Source organism: Adiantum capillus-veneris, chromosome 10 (genome assembly GCF_014529385.1).
Source record: "Adiantum capillus-veneris isolate H3 chromosome 10, ASM1452938v2, whole genome shotgun sequence".
NCBI classification, from domain to species: Eukaryota; Viridiplantae; Streptophyta; class Polypodiopsida; order Polypodiales; family Pteridaceae; genus Adiantum; species Adiantum capillus-veneris.
The window spans coordinates 61063640-61081268 of record NC_140940.1 but is presented as its reverse complement, the minus strand read 5'-3'; the positions used below and the strand labels follow the sequence as shown (position 1 = coordinate 61081268).

General features: G+C 42.5%; 1 pseudogene; it reads right to left on the bottom strand.

The window, feature by feature from the left end:
- Positions 1-867: 867 nt before the first annotated feature.
- LOC147448935 (TPD1 protein homolog 1B-like) lies at positions 868-1389 on the bottom strand (annotated as a pseudogene).
- Between the last annotated feature and the right edge of the window lie 16240 nt (positions 1390-17629).

Here is a 17629-nt window from a genome sequence, read left to right as displayed (position 1 = left end):
GGTTAAAACCTCTTGGGCAACATAGTAGATGACAAAAATTATCTTGTGCCTGATTTGTGTCAAAGGGTGATGGAAAGACATCTTTTTAAGAATTTTCTATGTATTCGCTATTGAGTTTGCATGTTTGGTTTTCTTGACGGTTTCATGTACACATATGACTCTTTGTAAGTTACTTGTATTGTACACTGTATTTTTTTCAACGATCTTTGGTGTTTCTCAAGTATTTTTTTTCTACATTGTCTTGTTGCACGACGGGCACACGCATAGACATACACACAACAATACCCAGTTTCTCATAGTACAGAGTGTATATATTTTTGGTGATTATTCCAAGGTATATCCAAGGGAAAACTAACACAAGAAGATTTAGAAATTTTCTCATGTAGGAAAACGGAGTCTTTTTCATCAGTGTTTTTCATTCAATGCATAACATAATGAGCTTCTGCTCAAGAGGGACCGCATACCTAGCTAGGTACGATTGGGGGTAGGGGACCACTGGGCGAATGGTCCACTGCCTCCAATCGTACCTAGCTAGGTATCTGGTGCCTCCCTCAAAGAATCTCATGATGTTGAGGTAAGTCACAAGGTGGGAATTATTGTGCGAATTTGTCCAATTTAACTTCTTGTGGATAACTTAAAATGGATGAATTCCAAGCACTAGTTGAGGCAACAGACCAAATGCGAGAAGTGCTTGAAGCAACAGCTTGTATACATGATTCCAAATTTTGAGTACGAAGTGAAAAGAATGAGTGCACTTGCTCCCAATAGATAACATTTTACTAACATGAGCCAAAAGGTCAGGTCAAGGACATGATGGTTCCAAAAGTTGACGAGTAAAGAGACAAATGAATGAGTTGCTAATGACAATCAGCACAGCATGGTGGCAGAGGCGACGGAGAGGGGGAATTCCACAGCGCTTACGTAGCGAAAGGTGACGCCCTCGTTCGGTGCCAGTGCACCACCGGCCTTCACAACACAGTCATTCAAGGCTACCCAATTGAACAGCGCCGGATTGACGAAGCTATCCGACCCAAACGCGCCGCACGAGACATGAATGTCACGGAAGGAGCAGCCATCGATACACGTGTTGATGATCTGCACCAAGAATTAAGAGGGGCCTACGAGTCCCTGCAGCAGAACGATGTCCTCCTCTGCCTTGCACTGCGCTTGTACTGCAAGTAGCTTTCTACAGCCACCGCTTGCAGCCGTCGATGCAGAGACGGCGACATGAACTTTATGCGGCTGCAATATAGCGTTACCTTCAACAGTCGCGTTATTGGCGACGAAAATCTGCAAATTAGGGCACAGAAACATTGCCACAAGCACCACATTAACCCAGAAGATGTTGCGGTGATGGCCTTCTGATGATCCTCGCTGCATCATGACCATAGCTGCTGATCTAATCGTAGCGTTTATACAAAAGCTCACCCAAATTTTCTATTGCACTACTTATTTTGCCCTTCAAACTGAGCTCCCATATATATAAACCCGGCCGGAAATTATAATTTCCGGAACTTGGAGAATTTGAGCTAATTTTTAATAATTTTACACTATTTTCCTCATAATGCAGCCCTCCGGAGTTATTCCTTTCCCTCTTATTCTCGATCAACATTTTTGAACTTCAAAGAGGCATAGTTATAAGTTGAGACACACTTTTCCCCAAGACCAGACAACCACATCAAGAAAGAAACAAACGATGAAACAGTCATAAGAGTGGATTTTCGTCCTTGAGAATTCAATTATTCAAGTGTCTCGGTTTCATTTGTGCACTTTGTTAAGATCGGCACATTGTGTGTGTGTGTGTGTGTGTGTGTGTGTGTGTGTGTGTGAGAGAGAGAGAGAGAGAGAGAGAGAGAGAGAGAGAGAGAGAGAGAGAGAGAGAGAGATCAACATGCTTGGGCCCACCACCTTATTGACATTGTGACAACCCTCTAACATCTTATGAAGGTTGTTATGGCCCTAGCCGACACTCATTGTCTGCATTTCTCTGGTCCCATATACTCAATCTAAAGTGTGTAGATGCGCGCACCAACTGTCAATAACATGTTATGGTACAACCATACAAAAATTGGCATAGCTACAAAAAGGACTTGCAAGCTACTTATTAGAAGGCAATAAATGATGCATATGTGACCATTCATGAGACATAGTCATTTCAAAAAGGTGCCAATGCATTTGCTTCGTGTGACTATAAATTATTAGCCATGTCCTATGTAACCTCGATGAGACTCATATGTCCTAAACCATTTGTGAAAAGGGATCTACATAGTGTGGCTAGTTTCTATTGGAGCAATGACACTACAAGAATGGATGGAAAACCCAACCCATTGGTCAAGGGCATGAACACCCACTAGAAGCTCACATGTAATTTGATAAAACTTACAATATTTTAAAAAACAACCTCAAAAAAGCTCATTATGAGTACTTCAAAGATCTAGATACTATCTAAAAAATCTTTAAGTGTAAGGCTTGTTGCTTCGTTGTCAATGTTAGAGAAAGAGTATGCTCTTTCTTCGAGAGACTCTAGGACCAAAAAGTGAGATTCCAAAAGGTTTAAGCACTTTCTGAAAAGCCTTGAGTAGAAAGACAATCCCATCTGCCACCTTAGATGTATAATTGTGAAGAGTGTGTGCACGAATGTGTGCCTACTTGGTGTGGTGTGCGAGGAAGGAGAACATAGAGAGTTTTGGGTTGAGTTCTCACTTAGGATTGAAATGCCTCACTATTCGTTATTGAAATGTATTACCAATAAATAGGGAGAAGGTTGGTATGGTCAGTGTGATGGATATCCAACCAGCTCGCACAAACCCTAATCTTTCTCCCTTGAACACCGACACGGCGCAAGAGGCCTATGTATGTACAACTTGTACAACCATAAAGCATCCAAGTGGTGTCACCGTACACCCATTATGTCCATGCGATGTGAAGAGTGCTATGAGGGTAGGCTCTTTGTGAGATCATCCACAGGGTTGTCATCCATATGAACCTTGACTGGCTCCATGCGCTTCGTACCCAATATATCGTGTATCACATGATAACAGACTTCTATGTGTTTGACTTAGAGTGAACAAGGGGTTCTTCTCTAATGTAATGACACTCTAACTATCACAATACAACACTAGATTTTGAGTGATGTCAAGTTCTCCCACAAGGTGACCTAATCACACAGCCTCCTTGGTAACATCAGAAACTGCCACATAGTTTGTCTCTGTGGTGGCGGAAGATGACATATAGTCCTAGGGACATGATCTCCATGATGACACGGTTACTCTAGGAAAAAGGAAAACATAGCCAGAGGTGGATATTTGACTATCCAGACAACCCGCATAATCCACTTCTATGTAATCCACAATGGATGCATTACTACTCCCAAAGCATAAGCAATCGTCTATCCTGCCCTCCACATATCTCAAGATGTGCTTCACTGCTTACCAATCCTTTTTGCCAAAATTTTGCTAACCATTCCCACTCCAAACGCAATGCCTAGTCTCATGGCCACCATGGCGAACATAAGTATGTCAATTGCTGAAGAATATGGAAACTTGGCCCCTTTTGATTTCTCAACATCAAACTTGGGAGCATCATTCTTGCTCAGTTTTCTAAATGATTGCATTGGGTTACTCAATGAGGCATCCCCCCCTCCCCCCCCCCCCCCCCCACCTCCCCTGCCCCTACATTTTAAACATTGCAAGAGATTGTGAATATACTTTTTGTGTGACAACTCTCCCTTTTGATCTCTCTTGATTCACAACCAAGCAAGTAATACACATCTCTTTAATGTTTCATAGAAATCTATGTGCCAAGGGACTGCTTCAAAATGACAATCTTGTCTTTTGGCTTCCCGAAAATAAGCATATCATAAACATAAAGTATCAAGATGATAATTGAACTTCAGGGTATACAAGAAACAATCTTCTTGGCTCCTTTCATATCCTTGGGATTGCATTGTTTTAGGCCATACAATGCCTTACATAATTTACACACCAATTCTGCCCTTCTAGGCTTCTTAGCTTTGACTTCAAAATCCTCTAGTTGTTTTGTGTAGAAATCCTTGTCAAGACCCCCATGAAGGGAATCCATCTTAATGTCACCAGAAATCATTATGAAAGAACATCATGGCATCATAAAATAAATCTATAGAATAATAAATATAACAAAATATCATAAAACCATATCATGGAATCACAAAACGGTCATCTTAATCATTACAAATGAGCTTAAAATAACAACATGGTATAATGAATTGACTTCATGCAATAATACTTCTTTCAATTATAATAAATCATCATGAAAAAATATCATCATATTAAAATGACTCTATCTAACAAAAAACTATCTCAATTATACTAAGTCATCCATGAAACAATGCTATGGAACATAAAACCATTTCAATAAGAAACCATCCGTATCATCATGAAAATGTATCTTGGTATTATGGAACAAATCCACGAATGAAAGAAATTCTTACTAACAAAATCAATAGAAGTGACTTCTAATCATTATGAAAATATAGCATGTCTCATAGAACAACTCCATGAAAAATAACTATCTCCATAAAAGATGATCATGAAAATACGTTGTGAGCGGGATGAAAACACACACAGAGCCTCTATAACAACCCGACACACACTCTTGGAAAGATACACACACACACACTATGGGGCACCACTCGGCTTAGACAACACACCTGGCCGAGACAGGGAACACACCTCTGGAGTAAGAGGAAAGAGATTATCCACTTGCCCACTCCACACAGACACACACACACACACACACACCCAAAAAACTCAACTCAAAAGAGGAGAATTTCTGATGTTTAGATACAATTGAGCTTGGGCCAACACCAATGGGGCAAACAGCTCACACAATATGGGTAAAATAAGCCAGATACAATCACAAACTAGAGCAGAAACTTCGCTCATAGGAGAAACTTACACAGAAAAACAGAAAAAAAGAGTGAGGAATTTGGCAAAATGGACAGCGCCATCGCGTCCGGAACGGCCCAAAACCCCAGTCTACAATGTCAAAGTGCTCAATTCCGACCTCGGATGAGCAGTTTACGGCCAAAACAGGCTCCAAAATGGGCAAAAATACACCTGCGGCTGTTCCTCCTCTCTTCTCCACGTTTTTTCTGATCTTTTATCTTTTTTTTTTAGTTCCCACACTTAGCTTTTTTAGTTGGGCACCCTTGGCCTTTTAGATGACCTCAAACGGACCCCGAACAGGCCAAAAACTGACCTCGCAGTGCATAGTTGTCACCTTTTTGCATCATTCGCACACCTGGCACTCAGCTTTTTTCCAATAATGCATCTCGCCACCACGTGAAGTGGCCCAAAAAAAAGGTCCTCATGATGACCTTTCTGCATAATTATCATAATTATCCACGTGCAAATATTGACCTCGTTCGCCCTCCTGACGCCACTAGATGCCATCTGACGCACCTGCTGACCTCACGTCGTCGGCCGGCGGATAGCTTCCTCGAGAAGTTTTACGCGCTACCAAATCCACCTTATTGTAGAAAAAACACATTGGTACTAGTAATAGTGAAAATTGATGCACTATGTACACCCTGTCCTACCTGTACACATGTGGGCCCCACGTAACCACCTGGCTCTGGAAAATGGGCAATCCTTTATTTGATGCACCATGCATGTATATGTACATATGTGCAATCCCTTGCTCCAAAAAACTCCTGACATAATTTGCCCATCCCCTAGCCTGCTAGATCATTCATGATCAGCAGCAGCAAAGAGAGATATGAGACTCGCCGCATCACAGGTCTCCTCATCCCTCACCAACACTGCTTGATCCACAGACAGCTCATCTTGCTCCACCATCATCAATCTAGCATGATACAATTTAAGACGCAACCCATTTACCCTTGACTTATGTAGAACACCATCCAGGTTAGCCAACTGATATGTGCCATTTGGAAAACACTCCACTACCTTGAAAGGGCCTTCCCACTTAATTTGAAACTTCTTTTGGAAGGTGTTGTCCAGCTTACTGTTGTAGCGCAAAACCAAGTCATGTTTCTTGATACCCTTACTTTTGACCTTTTCATTTATCTTTGCCAAAGCCTTATCCTGCATCTGCCCATAATGCTCCAATGCGCTCATCCTATCCAACTGGACCTCTTGTAACTGCAAGAGCCTCTCTTTGAATGCATCACTAGGCGACCCAAGCAACTTCTCTAACATCTTGACCGCAGGCAACTCTACCTCCACAGGCAATAGTGCTTCCTTTCCATACACCAAATGAAATGGAGTAAACCCTGTACCTGTCTTCACCGAAGTACGGTAAGCCCATAATGCACTAGGCAATTCCAAATCCCAATTATTTCCTTGGTGCTCTGTCACTTTCGAAAGAATCTGTACCAACTCACCATTGAATCTTTCATTTAAGACATTACACTGCGGATAATAAGGAGTGGTATGCTGGTGCCTAATCTTCATCTTTGTGCATAAGAAGTCTAGCAGTTTAGCTCTAAATCCTGGTCCCTTATCTGAAAGTAGCTCTAATGGCACCCCAAACTTGCAACATATTTCATCATACACAAATTTTGCCACATCCTTTGCAGTGATCTGTTTTACTACTATAACCTCTGCCCATCTAGAAGATATTCCACTGCCGTCAAAATATAGCTTTTGCCCCTGCTTGTGATAGGTAATGGGCCTATTTCATCAATCCCCCACTTTTCAAACACATCAAACGCCATAATGGTTTTTCGTAGCTCTGGCTTCAACACTCTCTTCCCAAATGCTTGACACCTATTGCAAGACCTACACCAATGGTGAACATCCTTGTGCAAACTAGGCCATACATACCCCTCTTGCAAAATCTTATGCAAGGTGATCTTTAGAGCAAAATGGCCACCACATGCACCTTCATGATTCTCTTCCAACACTCTGTAAAGCTCCTCCCGCCAAGGTACACGTCTCAACACGAGATCAGCCCCTTTCATGTATAAGAAATCACCAATCAATTTGTACCTGTATGCTTTACGCACAAAGCCATACTTCTTAGACTTCTGAATCTCCTCTCGAATGATTCCTGTTAGCAAAAACTCCTCTTCTTGAGCCAAACTTTCCCGGCCATGATAAAGAGGTAAATTGGTCCTCAACACGAATAGCTCCCCAATCATGCCTTGAGCTGCTTTATGTGCCTCTCCATTTAAAGCATGTTCAATGTGTTTGATGCTCCATGCTTCAAACTTTTTTAACAGGCCTTTAATTCTAAAGCACATTTCCTTCAATGAGGTGTTCTTGCTCTTCCACACACCCAGCACTTGCTTCACCACTAACAAGGCATCACCTTTTATGCTCAACCTTCGAGCCCCATGCTTCAAACAAATGTGTAATCCGGCTTCCAATGTAGCATATTCAGCCTCATTGTTACTATGTGCATCCAATTTGAACCCTCTCTTGCATACTAGCTTCCCCTCTGGATCATAAAGTGCTATACCCCCTGAAGCTGCATCGTGGCTCTTTCTGTATGAACCATCAAAGAACAACACATGTGCATTGCTGATCTGTGGCACTTCTTCAACTACCTTTCTCACCACCTCTTCTTTAACAATAAGGGGATTCTCCTTGTAGGTCAACAAATCAGCTAGGGTAGCCCTTGTACTATCTTCCACTAGAAAAGAGAACTCAAACTCTTGCAACTCAATTACCCATTTCTTCACCACATTTGACATGTTAGTACCATTAATTAACTGTGGCAAAAAGTCATAACTCGTCAAGAAAACAAAAGGCCGTGGTAGCAAGTAATGATGAAATCGTCGACAAGCAAATATTACACTGGCCATCACTAGCTCTACTTCCGATAACTTTCTCTCCGCTACCAACTTCACTCGGCTTGCACAATACACTGGCCTCATATAATGGCTATCCTTCCCCTTTTGCAATAGCATAGCTCCAATGGCATCATCCCCTACTGATGGATTTACATAAAAAACTTTCTCCCAATTAGGAGCCTCCATGGCTGACAAACCCCCTAACACCTCTTTCACCTCTTGAAACACTTCTTCACACTTGTCATCCCATTGCAATGGATCATGCTTTGCCACTTGTTGTAATGGATAAAGAATCTGAGACGACAATGGAATAAACCTTGCCATGTACTTCACTTTGTGTATAAAGGTTGCCAATTGCTTTGTACTCGTAGGTGATGGAAGAAGAATAATAGACTTAACCTTGTCTGGATCAGCCTCAATGCCATTTTCTGACACCATGTGGCCCAATAACTTCGCCCTTGGCTGTGCTAGATGACATTTCTTTGGATTTAGTTGTCCTCCACATTCATCATATCGAGCCAATACCATCTGCAGCTTCTCATGGTGTTCAGTCCTACTGCTATAAACACAGAAGTCATCCATAAAATCTTTAACACAACTACCAATGAATGGTTCCAACACCCAATCCGCTCTCTCTTGATAGAAGGAAGGTCCATTTGACAACCCAAATGGAAATACTGTGTAGCAATAGCAGCCCCATGGCGTAATAAAAGTGGTCTTTGTGCGGTCTTTAAGAGCAATCTTCAATTGAAAATAGCCTGAAAAACCATCACACACACTGTACCTCTCATAACCTGCCACTGAATCCAAGATCTGATCGATGAATGGAAGAGGATATGAGTTCTTCTTAGTGGCTGCATTTAAGGGCTTAAAATCTACACAAATCCTCCACTTCCGATCCTTCTTTGGACTGACTACTACTGGACTCACCCATTTTGTGGTCTCCACTGGAACTATGAACCCTGCCTTTAATAACTTGTCCACCTCTACCCGCAAGGCTTCCATTTGCTCTTGACCCATCCTTCTTAGCCTTTGCCACACTGGCTTAGCACATTCTTTCAGCTCTATATGCATCTCTTTGCCCTTGAACCCTCTGATCTCTTCATATAAAGTAATGAACAAATCAGGAAAACTAGCCAGCATGTGCAAATATATATCCTTCTCCATAGCTGAGAGGTCTCCACTGATCATTTGTGTCATTAATTCCTGCTTCTTTGACAACTCAACCTTGGTTTGCATCAGCCCTTCAATCACTTCATAAGGCCCTTCACTTTCATCTTCAACCTCATTCGCAAATGCAACTAAGCCAATCTCCTGGATTTCTTTGTCCATCAAAAGAAATGCAACATCAGCATCCTCATCACTGCTGGTAGTGCTATCACTGTCCTCATCCGTCACCGTGGAAGAGTCTTCATCACTAAACTCATCCTCATCTTCATAAAGCTCCTCTAATCGTTTCCTTGTGTCCATATTATAAAGCTTCTTGGTACCTGTCTTTCCATAGAGGCTAATCGTACCATGTCGCCAATCTTGAACAGCTCCCACTGCACGTAACCATGGTCTGCCCAGTATAATAGGATATGCTCCCAACCCTGCTGGCATCACATGAAAATCAACCACTGTCTTTGCATCATATGCCTCCACTTCTAAGCTCTTTACAACACCCAAGCATTTTACTTTTTGATGGTTTGCCAATCTGATCCGAAAACCTGACACCCCAGCCACTGTGAGACCCATCTTCTCAACGCATGAGTGTGTTATGACGCATATTTGGGCTCCGCCATCCACATAACCTTGTCCCAAATTTTTCCTTTTATGCCACACATCTACTATTGGACAAATGTCTGGTAGCTCATCCATTGCCAACATCTTTACTGAACCTCTCTCTGGCTCTTTCTCCATTGGGTTAACCATCCTCTTCCATTGTCGCTTTAGTTTAGGAACCATTTCTATGAGCTGCCCAAAAGTAACATCTGCCTTCCTGCTCGTCAGATCCTCCTTCAAGTCATAGCTTAATTGCCCATCCCCTAGTGGAAAATCTGAAACATGAAACTTTCGACGAGCTCTCTTTTTCCTCTTGGCCTTGACATCCTCGCCTTCATGGCTCTTTCCTTTCTTCTTACTAGGACCTGGGGCACTTCTTCCTTCCTTATCCTCTGTGGTCCTCTTCCCAATAGGCATCACTAATGTATCCTCTAGCTTTGATGCCTTCTCCACGGTGACTACACTTAGCACTTTTGTCTTTCCCTTTTCCTCCTGGGTCAGTCCACTGGTTCCTTCGTCTCCCTTAATTTTGATGCCATAATCATTTGACCTAGTTAGCACCTATCTTGGCAATGGATACATGTCTCCCCCCATCCTTGGTGGCTTATCACATTGCGGGCTGACGTGACCCAACTCTCCACAATTATAACATGTGGGCGTCTGCCTCCAAAACCTACCATTGCTTTGTCCAACACCATTCCTAGGCCTTTCTTCACCTCGTGGCTGATTTGCAAGCCTCCCTCGACCTCGATTATTTCCCACTTGACCTAGCATGTTTAGTATGAGATTCTTCATCAAATCAACCACTTGCCTCATGTCTTGCCTTAGGCCATCATCTTGCACTGCTGTAGTGACCACTGCTGGTATAACCTGAGTAGTAATAGGAACCACTGGTTCATGATGAACCCCTGACATGCGCCCTTGTAAAGACTCTATAGGTTGAAATTCAGACCTCATTGGCAAAGACTCCACCCCTAACTGGCTCATTTTCCTCAACTTCCACTCTTTGTTCCTTGCTACCTCTAGTGCATCCTCATATGTCCTAGGCTTCTTTAGCTCCACTCTCCAACATATATTCTCCCAAAGACCAGCTAAGAACCTGTCCTTCTTCATCATGTCAGGCGGGGGTACCTGTGGTGCTAAGGCCTTGCACATTCGCTCCCATGCCAGTGAAAACTTACGTATGTACGCATCTACTGGCTCACCTTCCTTTTGCACCAAAGCCTGTACTTCTTGCCACACTTTGTCAGAATCTTCTATCTTCACAAACTCCACTCCCAACCCATGTCGTAGATTGTCCCAACTCAACCTTACAGGTGGATCAGCCACACGCAACTCCTCTTCAAATGCTTTAGACCAAACTCGTGCATCACTCTTCAAACAAATTTGGAGAAGGCGTAACATTTGCGTAGGGTCATGAATCTGGTTGCTAATGCAGGCAACCTCCATCTTTTCCAAAAATTCTTCCACATCTTCATCACTTCTTCCATGAAACTCGGGATAAGAGAAAGCCATGGCTAGAGAACCCCTTCAAACACACGTGCAAGAACCCAAAACTTTTTACTACCCAATCCTCAGAAACCTCAATGGAGCTCAGCTTTAGATGAGAACAAACACATGCACATCAAATGAGTTTTCATAGTTGATCATCGGAATTACAACAGGCAAAGGACATTCTAGGATCTCTCTTAATCTTCTTGGCCCAAACATAAACACTATGCACTGCTGGAAAAAGATCTTCCTGGACACATGAACATTAATCTGAATTCTTTGAGTTAAATGAAATGGAGTGAATTGAGGGCCATTTTGATCATCCATTAAAGCCAACCATGAAGCTCCCAAGAAGGCACACCTGACTCAACCTCTGATTTCGCCAAAATTTCAGCAGCATAACAGCATAAATGGCTCAAAATACCAAAAAACCAGCCATCATAACTTGGGAAAATTTTGACAGAGTTTCCCCAGAAGTAGAGCAGTAGGAACCCAAAATATAAACTGTCTATGTACGCATAAACTATCAACAATAGAACCCGAGCATCAAGTAGGACTCACTAGTACATAGCCTATGGCGAGGTCACGAAAAGGGTGCTCCAGCTACCTGTATCACCGAAAGGATCTCCACATTTGAGAATCCCCCAGCTCAATAAAAACCTCACGCTATCGACCCTCACACGAAAGCTAATGCAAATCGTGTATAGTCAAGTCTCAGAAATGACTATCTTCCAGACGAAGTCTCAGAAATGGCTGGGACTGCCAAATAAAACCATATATGGCTCCACAAAGGCATACAATGGCAGTTTCCACAAGTAACGTACAATCCAACAGACAATGCGCTCAAATAGGCGCCAAGTGATGCATACCCACAACAACGGTAAGTGATATCACATCTAGTATATCACTGTACTCCAGCTACCTGTACCTGTGTGAATCACCTGTACCTATACCTGTCCCTGTACCTGTAACCTATAACCTGTAATCTGCAACCTGTAATCCTGAAGCTAGAAGCTCGAAGCTCGAAGCAGAAGGTACTCGAAGAAGATCCTAAGTGGGGGCACCAAAAGAATGTGAGCGGGATGAAAACACACACACAGCCTCTATAACAACCCGACACACACTCTTGGAAAGATACACACACACACACTATGGGGCACAACTCGGCTTAGACAACACACCTGGCCGAGACAGGGAACACACCTCTGGAGTGAGAGGAGAGAGACTATCCACTTGCCCACTCCACACAGACACACACACACACACACACACACCCAAAAAACTCAACTCAAAAGAGGATAATTTCTGATGTTTAGATACAATTGAGCTTGGTCCAACACCAATGGGGCAAACAGCTCACACAATATGGGTAAAATAAGCCAGATACAATCACAAACTAGAGCAGAAACTTCGCTCATAGGAGAAACTTACACAGAAAAACAGAAAAAAAGAGTGAGGAATTTGGCAAAATGGACAGCGCCATCGCGTCCGGAACGGCCCAAAACCCCAGTCTACAATGTCAAAGTGCTCAATTCCGACCTCGGATGAGCAGTTTACGGCCAAAACAGGCTCCAAAATGGGCAAAAATACACCTGCGGCTGTTCCTCCTCTCTTCTCCACGTTTTTTCTGATCTTTTATCTTTTTTTTTTAGTTCCCACACTTAGCTTTTTTAGTTGGGCACCCTTGGCCTTTTAGATGACCTCAAACGGACCCCGAACAGGCCAAAAACTGACCTCGCAGTGCATAGTTGTCACCTTTTTGCATCATTCGCACACCTGGCACTCAGCTTTTTTCCAATAATGCATCTCGCCACCACGTGAAGTGGCCCCAAAAAAAGGTCCTCATGATGACCTTTCTGCATAATTATCACAAGGAAACACCCACGTTGTGTCCGTACTCATCTACGCCACTAGATGCTGAGGCGGTCTGGGGCGGGCAACAAGAGAGGCGACCTCTAAACACCCCTCAAGGCTCCCGTGCTGCTCAATTGGGGCTGGGGCAACCACAAGCACAACACAACAACAAACCCACAGCCAAACCCAAACAAGATAGGGGCACCACTTAGTTATGGTATGCGAACTAGGACGCAAGAGAGATTTTGGCACAACCAAGAAGATGCACCACACAGCACACACAAGCAACCTCACACCAAGACACACATGAAATGGACCAGAGAGAGCTAGAGCAAAGGGAAGAGAGAGAGGGAAGGATCTTGCGTAATACCTTATTTGTGACTTGCAAATGGAGATGGTTCGTTATGATGCTATCGTAGAACTTGTACAAAACTCACTCAATGCTTAGTGATTGCTAATCATTGCCAAAACACACACACACTGTCTTAGGGTGTGGGAGACCTCTCACCACAATACCCTCTTACAATGGACACAAAACTGGCAATGAAAAACACACTAAAACACTTTCTAAAATCAAGATCAACCGATAAAAATCAAAATACACAAGTCACCTTGAATTCACCAAACCGTATTGCACAAATGGAAGGACGAAGATTTAAACGTCGAATCACGCCTTTGATGCACCAAACCTCCATTTATTGATGATGAAGGAGCATGTACAATAGTGGTTTTGAGATTTGTGGAACTCACGCTCTCTCACTTGCAATGTGTAGCTTGAAGGCTTCTCTCACACCAAGAGTGAAGCTCACAAGTGGTTGCTACACCTAAGTCTCTCCTCACGCATAGAGTGTTGGGGTGCTATGTGAGATGTTGGAGGTTGTTTTACAAGAAGGAGACGGGCCTATTTATAGGTTGGAGACCCCTCATTAAGATTATTGGAAATCCTAATTTACAAGCTAACAAATCAAGATTATGATTTTTTTGAATATCAAAACATTGTGGGCCTTCTTTGTCTGCTTGAGTCATGGGTGTGGGCTCAAAAGAGAGCATTATTGATGGTAGATAAGGTGAAAGTAAGTTTTAAGGAAGGGGAGAGAGAGAGAGAGAGAGAGAGAGAGAGAGAGAGAGAGAGAGAGAAAGTTACTATACATGTCTTGAGGTGAGGTGTCTTTTATGGTTAGGTCAATGCTATTTTGTGTTAGTATGTTAGTCGTTAGTAATCACTAGAAGGTTAATGTTACATTTACAATGGGTAGAGTGAGTGGGATGGTTGGAGTAAGATGGTTGAATGAAGTGAGCAAATCCTTGTGATGGTGAAGCTTGAAGAAGTTTTGGACTTACTTGTGTAGGTTCTCAAAATGACCATCGATCTTCTTCTTCGTCTTCTCTTCTTTACGCCACCGCTGCCAAGGTTGATCATCGTGATGAAAATGGTAATTCCGTTGATGAGATCTTTTGATTTGCAGAGGTTAAGCATGGTACACATGCTGAATTTATGTATATATATAAGGAGTAAGATGGAATTGTACTTTGGAGATAATAGAGAGAGGCATAGAGATGGTGTATGTACATGGAGAGCTCATATGAGAGCTATGGGAGTAAGTGGGGAGGTTAATGGTGAAGAAGGTGAGAGAAACCATTGAAGGTGCAGGTTTGAGTGAGGGATTGAGAGAAATGTGTGTGTGTGTGTGTGTGTGTGTAGAGGTGTGGAAAGAGGTGAGAGAAGACTATGGGCTACTTGTGAAAAAAGTGGGCAGACTGTGGTCCACTCAAAAAATCATAGCTCACCGCTGGTAGCTCCAAAAATCATGAAAAAATTTGAGGTGATTATTCAAAGCGTGGGCTACATTTTCTCTTTTGACCACTGCTCCAAATTCGGAGTGGAGATAGGTGCCAAAATTCTCACCAAAAAGCCTGTTTTTATGCTTGCAAAAGTCTTTTAGTGGACCCCTCCTTTGTTGAATTTGTACAATGCATCCAAGAGTGAGCCCCTCCTTTGTCATATCATAATACAAAGCATCCAAGTTGCCCTTGACACATGCATGGAGGAGGATTATTGGTGAATAAAGAAATATATACATGGTGGGACTAGTGTATGGACTATTCATGGACTTTAGCTCAATGAGCACATGGTGTTAGAATAATGAGTAAAAATAATAATAACAATATGGAGGAGTTATGGATATGGAAAGATATTGGAATCATATGATATGGTCCCTCCTTGAATTATTTTGGGTGAAAGAGGCAAAGGTATGCAAGTAAATAATATAATAAAAGTAACCAATGAGTAGAAATCAATTTTTTGTTTTCACGAGGGTGAGGGTGAAAATGTAGGAGTGATTTGTATAAAGGAAAAATATGAGGTTAGAGTATGTACATATTGGCAAAAAAATATATATATATAATTATGGTGTAAGAGGATGAAAGAAGGTGTACATAGGTTTAATAAAACACACACCTAAGTAGAAATATTTAAATAAAATACCAAAATAATTATAAAAAATCCCTATATTTAGGCCATATATACAATGAAATATTTACACACAAAGAGGCCATAATATACTTTTATTTTTTTATTTTTTTTATTTTTTTTGGCTCACCTAGCCCAGTGACTAGCTAGCTGAGGGTTTTTAAGAAGATATGGGAAAAGTCCCGTGACTCACGCACGCCTATGTACAGTGAAATGGTAGGGATAGCCACAGTGTTTGGGTGATTTTGGTAGGGTGAGGTAACTCACTGTGGCAATTACAAAGAGCCGAAAAAACGGCTATCATTAGCCCTCCCCCTGGATGATGGTATATTCATGTACCATCATAGAGCATCTTTTCCAAAGAGAGTGCTTCAGAGTCCTTGACGAGATCTTCATTGTTTGGCCCCTCAAAATTTTGGCTGGAGTTACACTCATGCTTCATGTAACAATACTTACATGAGACAGCGGCCTTTGGACAGATCTTTGGTAGATCCTTTGGTAGAAGGCGACTCAAATAGGGCTTCAAGCGATACCGGTTTACCTTCCTGGAGTGCTCTTTACCATTCAAGTCCATAAGCTGATAGTAACTAGAATTGAAAGCCTTCTTGACTATGTATGGCCCTTGCCATCTAGTTTCAAACTTGGCATCAAAACGATTGTCAAGTCGATTGTCATACCTTAGCACAAGCTCTCCTTCCTTGATGCCTTTGTCCTTCAGTTTCTTGTCGTGCGTTTCTTTCGCTTGTGTGGCTTTCCTCTTGTAGCACTCATATGCTGCTTCTCTTTTCCACTCAAGCTCCACTAACGTAAGAAGTTGATCCATCCATACCTCTTGATCATCTTGTGCTCCTTTGCCATGAAGTCGCATTGTTGGAATGTTGAGCTCGATAGGCTGCAAAGCCTCTTGACCATAGACCAAGTGAAATGGTGTGAACTCCGTGGCTTCCCTATATGTGGTTCGATATGCCCACAAGGCACCATCCAAGAAGTCATCCCATAATTTTGTCTTGTTTTGCACCATCTTTCTAATGATTCCTGCAATGACACCATTAGCCTTCTCCACCAAACCATTTGACTGTGGGTAGTATGGTGTGCTATGACGATGTAGAATGTGAAGCTCTTCACAAACTTCTGTGAGCAAGCCCTTCCTAAACCTTGGACCATTATCAGAAACAATCTCCAAAGGTGTGCCAAATCTGCAACAAATGTGAGTGTACACAAACTTGCTAACTGTCCTCTCATTCACTCTTGCCACACTTTGAGCTTCCACCCACCTAGTCATATAGTCTACAGCCACTAGAATGTAGAGTTTACCATTTTTTGTCCTAGGCAGAGGACCCATAGCATCAATGCCCCACTTTTCAAAGGGTCCATTTGCAAGCACTATTTGCCTCGGGCCATGCACCAACCTTCTATTTCCATTTATCTGACAATTGTGACAACTTTTACACCAATGTTGAACATCCACATGCAAGCTTGGCCAAACATACCCCGCAAGCAAAATCTTCTTCACAGTTGATTCTTGGGAAAAATGACCACCACATGCCTCTTCATGCAAACCTTTTAGAATGGCTGGAATTTCCTCAATAGTTGGTACTCTTCTGCATACTTGATCCTTCCCTTTTTGATAGAGGGAGCCTTCTAGGAAGAGATATACGCTTGCCTTCTTCATGAGTCTCCTCTTCTGAGCTTTTGTGAAGTCTGGTGGAAACTCACCCTCCAAAATGTAGCCAATGATGGGATCCAATGACTCCAATCCCTGGTACCTCGGTTGCTTCACAGCAGCCGCCACCATGATGACCTGCACTTCTTTCTTTACACATGCAACGGCTTGTTGTGCAAGTAAATCAGCATCTTCATTCTGTTTCCTAGGAATATGATATAGTTGCACTTCTTCAAATTGATTAAACAATCTACGAATGGCATGAACTTTTGTCCGTAAGCTCTCATTCTTGCATGCCCAAATGCCTAAAATCTGTTTAACAATGAGAAGTGCATCTCCCTTTACCATGAGGCGTTGTATCCCTTGGCCAATGCACATCTTCAAACCTTGAAGTAGAGTGTCATATTCTGCTTCATTGTTGCTAGCCGAACTTGGTAGATTGAACTTCTCTTTCATGACCACCTCTCCACTTGGGTTGAGCAACACTAGCCCTCCCCCTGCTTTTCCTATGGCTCGTCGAAAAGCTCCATCAAAGAACAAGGTAAAAGCATTGGGAATACTTTTTGGTGGTGGCAATGGTAGGGTCTTT